The sequence below is a fragment of the Gastrolobium bilobum genome, unplaced genomic scaffold, assembly GCF_033153095.1.
Source record: "Gastrolobium bilobum isolate Gb01-03AN ecotype WA unplaced genomic scaffold, APGP_CSIRO_Gbil_v1 utg54411, whole genome shotgun sequence".
Taxonomy (NCBI): domain Eukaryota; kingdom Viridiplantae; phylum Streptophyta; class Magnoliopsida; order Fabales; family Fabaceae; genus Gastrolobium; species Gastrolobium bilobum.
Window position 1 is genome coordinate 30,169 of NW_026897878.1, and position 5,101 is coordinate 35,269.

A 5,101-nucleotide genomic window follows, 5' to 3' on the forward strand; every position below is an offset into this window, starting at 1 on the left:
GTAAGACACTTAGGGTACTGGTTAGTGCTTAACTAAGAGCATGAGTTGCAGGCTCAGCCGGGCTCATGTGCTTAGGGTAATAGTGCTAGGTTGGTTGCATGAGATGCACCACTAAGTGACAAGGAGTTGTCAACCTAATGTTAAAAGAGGGTATGAGATATTGTTGATAAGGATCAACCCATATTTAATTTAATCTTGCGGTCTCAGACGAGGGTTAAAATAAATAATCGCACTCTTAAATCCCACTAAGGTAAAATCTAAAAGTAGAACAACCCTAAGTCAAAGTTTAAGGGTCGTTGACTTAGATAAAATAGTGGGAGGGGCATATTATTTAAAGTCTTTAATAATTTGCTCTTATTACACGACAATATATATTAATTAATCTATCTTTACATTTTTCAATTTTTAGTACGACTAATCTACTGTCACTGCGCTCAATACTCGATACGAACAAATTAATCGGTCCTAATTTTATGGACTGGTATTGGAACATCAAAAATGTTCTGCGGGTCGAAAAAGTTGTTTATGTTCTTGACACTACTTTACCTATTACGCCTAAGGAAGGGAAATATGGGTTCGCGAAATTTGATTTTCGAGGCCCACAAGCAACACATGGATGATAATGTGTTGGCTTGTTGCATCACTCTGGCATCCATGTCGCATGAACTGCAAAAGCAGCACGGACATATGGATGCCCCCTCCATTGTCCTTCATCTCAAGGAGTTGTATGATAAGAAGGATAAGCATGAGAGGTATGAGACCTTTAGGGAATTGTTCCTATGCAAGATGACTGAAGGCATGTCCTTTAACCGCCATGTCTTGAAGATGATAGCGCTCATTGAGAAGCTAGAGGGTCTAGGCTTCATAATGGATGCTGAATTAATTAATGACTTAGTTCTATCATCACTTCCTCCTTCTTTCGGTGAATTCATTATGAATTACAATATGCATGGGATGCTTGTGAGCTTGCCAGAGTTGTTAAGTATGTTAACAACTGCTGAAGTGTCTATCAAGAAGAATAAGACACAAGCTCTTCTGATTGGTGGGCCTAGCAAGGCCAATGGTAAGGGCAAGGAGCCTGCAAAAGGCGACTCCCTTAAGCCCAAAGGAAAACCCAATAAAAAGAAAGGAAAAAAGAGAGGTAAGAGTGCACCCAAGGACAAAAGCGATGTTGTGTGCTTCCATTTTGGCAAGAATGACCATTGGAAGAGGAATTGTCCAGACTACCTGAAGAGTGTGAAGGACAAAAAGCGTGATGATGCTTCTACCTCAGGTATTTACATGATTAAGATAAATTATTCTTGTGCTAATCTGACTTCATGGGTATTGGTGATAAACCCCTGGTTCATCAGGTTTTTCAGCATGAATTAGTATCAATTTGTGTGATTAATTGGATGGAAAAGAGGTTAATGTCCTGGAAATCCCTCAAGTACAAGTTCTGAAAGCTCTGTTGAAAATTTACACTGTCTTGTAGGGAAATGAAGCTCAAGAAGCAGCAGAAAGAAGGAAGAAGATTTTGGAGAAAGAGAGAATGCCCAAGTGCCAAGCGCTAAAACGCCCTCACAGACCGTTTTAGCGCGCTGCTGCAAATTGAAGGAAAAACTTACTGGTGCTGAGCGCTAAAACGTCCAACACAGAACGTTTTAGCGCGCTGCTGCAATCCGAGGACAAGAAGCTGCTGGTCTTGGGCGCTAAAACTTCCTGATCAAATGTTTTAGTGCCCTGCTGCTGGAAAAAGACTCTGGTCTCCAACGCTAAAACGTCCAAGACAAGCGTTTTAGCGTTGGAGTTGGTTGAAAGCAGTTGAGCAGTCACCAGATATAGATGCTAAAACGTTCAACAGTATACGTTTTAGCGCCCAAGTTAGTTGAAAGCAGTTGGACATCCATCAAACATGAACGCTAAAACGCCCATCTAGAATGTTTTAGCGCCCATGTTATTTTTCAGTTGTAAATTGTAACACTATATAAGGCAAGGGCCTTCACAACTGTCACAGTTCTGATTTCCTATCTCTCTCTCCTATATCAGATCCTCTGATCTGACTTCTCTCTAAGAAAATTCCAAAATTCATTAAGACTTAGTTCTTGTATTAGTTAGTTTCTTATGTAATTGTACTTGGAGATTGAAGACTCACTACATGGCAATGGAGTTTGATCTTTCTTCTCTTGTTATTCTTTGTATTATGTCTGAGTAGAGTCCCTTGTAGTCTGATTCAATGGAACTCAAGTTTGAATTTATGAATGGTTAATTAGATGTTTTGTTTATCTATTATGTGATTGTATGAAGTTGTCTTGATTAATTCTTCATGTTGATAAATAGTGTAGAACAGACATGTTTACATTGTTTCTCTATTTTTGACAACTTCATCATTAGTGTTCTAGTAGTCAAGACATTGATGCTAGGATTCTGATGTGGTCTTAAGACCTTAGTGATTAATGCATGTATTAAGAAAGGGAACACCAAGACATTGGGGTTTCTGATTAATGTGTCTATCAAGGTAGTAAGACATTACATCTTGAGATGATAAGAAAAAGATTGATCAACATCACATAGTAGATACTCATCATGGAAATTGATCATCCATAAATTCATTCTTGAGAGAAATTGACATCTGACTACTTGCTTTAAATTATATTCACACTTTATATGTTTATCAATTCTTTAATTTTATTCAAACTAAATTTCTGGTGACAAGAAATAAATGCAATTTATAATCTTTTGGTTGATTCAACTTAACAACATTTGGTTAGTCAGTGCTTGACACAATTCCTCGTGGGAACGATCTTTACTCATCATTTTATTACTTGTTTGACTAGTGCACTTGCTAAATTTGACAACAAGTTTTTGGCGTCGTTGCCGGGGAATTTGTTTTTCAACATTGACAGACACCATTAGTTGTAAAGATTGAATCTTTTAATTTCAGTATTTTATTTTTTTTGTATGAATTTTTGTTCCATTTTTATTCTGGTGTATGTGAGGTACTATTGATAAAAATTCCTTGTTGTTTGATCCAGAATTAGAAAGGACAATTAGAAGGAACATAAGGGCAGCAAGACAAAGAAGACAATTACAAGAAAGGGGTGAACCAAGTGTTACAGTACAAGAAGAGATCATGGCAGAAAATCATGTGCAACCACCACAGAGGACACTGGGAGATTACATGACTCCTGCAGTGATTCCTCCAATTGGTAGTGTTGTGCGCCCTACAGTAGAGCCAAACAACTTTGAATTGAAGCCTGCATTGGTACAGTTAGTGCAGAAGGAGCAGTTTGCTGGAACCAGTACAGAGGACCCTTACTTGCATATAGAAAATTTTCTGTTGTTGAGTGATACTGTGAAAATTAACGGTGTCACAAGGGATGCAATTCTATTGAGACTATTCACTCATTCACTGAAGTATGATGCAAGGATATGGTTGCAATCATTGCCTCAGGGGAGTATAACAACTTGGGATGATCTGCAAACCAAGTTCTTGGCCAGATTCTTTTCAGCATCCAAGAGGGCAAAGTTGAAGGATGAGATCACAGGATTCAAGCAGAAGGAGTCAGAGTCTATCTATGAGGCCTGGGAGAGATTCAAGACACTCTTGAGGAAATGTCCACAACATGGAATAGAAGTGTGGAATCAAGCAGCAATATTCTTCCAAGGGTTGACAACCAACACCAGGACATTGGTGAATGCCACAACAGGTGGTTCATTGACAACCAAGACCCCTCAGGAAGCCCTTGACATCTTTGAGTCTCTAGTATCTCAGGAGTTTGACAATGCTCCGGTGAGTGACAGAAGGACAGGAATTATTAAACTTGATGGCTATGATGCTTTATTAGCCAGGAATGACCAGTTGCAGATGGTTCAGAAACAACAACAACAACTAGATACTCTCACTAAGCAACTATCCTCACAAAAGGTTGCTTCTGTGGACACCAATTGTGTATGTGCCATTTGTGGTAAAAACCATGTTACTGATGATTGTGACTATGGAGGGTCTGCTGAACATGTAGAAGTTAATGGAGTGTGTTATGACCATCATAACCAGAGGAATTACAACAACCAGGGGCGAAATGTGTATGTGCCACCATGGAAGAACAAGAATCGACACCCAGGGTTCAGTTATAGTTCCAACCATCAGTTGAATCCTCCACTACATCCTTCACCACCAAATTCCTCACAGCAAGGTGATACTTCTGTATGGGAAAAAGCCTTTGCCCAGTTATCCAAGACTACTCAAGATTACATTCAGGGGTCTAATTCGTTCAGAGAGGAAACATCTGCATTTATGCAAGAGACCAAGACTGCATTCAGAAATCAGGAAGCATCTATCAGGAACTTGGAGACCCAGATTGGTCAGCTATCAAGACAGATATCTGAGAGACCACAGGGGAAGTTCCCTGGTGATACTATGGTGAATCCAAAGGAGCACTGTAAGTCTATTATTACAAGAAGTGGGCTTGTGCTCCAACCAGTGAACAAGAAAGTGGATGAGAAGAAAGTGGGAGAAAAGAAAAATGAGGAGGAAGTTGTTGTTGAAGATGTTGTAGTTGAAAATGATAGAGAAGAGGAAGTTGAGGAAAAGAAGAAAGAAAAAAAGGTAGTGGTTGAAAAAATTCTTCACCCCAGAAGTTGATGAAGTGGGAGAAGAAGAAGATGGCTGACAAGCAGGACCAGCCAATCAACCTATCTCCATATGCTAAAGTGCCTCATCCTCAACGGTTGAAGCAGGAAATCTAGAAGCAGCACTATGCAAGGTTTCTGGATATTTTTAAGAAGTTACAGATTAACATTCCATTTGCTGAGGCCTTGGAGAATATGTCTCACTATGCCAAATTCATGAAGGATCTTCTATCTAAGAAGAGGAAATTAAAGGATGGTGAGACAGTGGCCTTAATAGAAGAGTGTAGTGCCCTGATCCAGAAGAAGCTTCCACCAAAATTGAAAGATCCTGGAAGTTTCAGCATCCCTATTGCCATTGGAGATGTGGAAGTAGGAAAGGCACTCTGTGATTTAGGGGCTAGCATTAACTTGATGCCATTGACTGTATGTAGAGCCTTGGGAATCAACACCCTGAAGGATACTAATCTTATATTGCACCTTGCTGATAGAT

At 39.5% G+C, this 5,101-nt stretch overlaps 1 non-coding gene across 1 annotated transcript; it reads right to left on the reverse strand.

Moving 5' to 3' along the window:
• Positions 1-3,505: 3,505 nt before the first annotated feature.
• Positions 3,506-3,612, reverse strand: LOC133311072 (small nucleolar RNA R71). Its single transcript, XR_009751521.1, has one exon. It is a non-coding gene; the product is annotated as a small nucleolar RNA R71 (small nucleolar RNA).
• Positions 3,613-5,101: the final 1,489 nt, after the last annotated feature.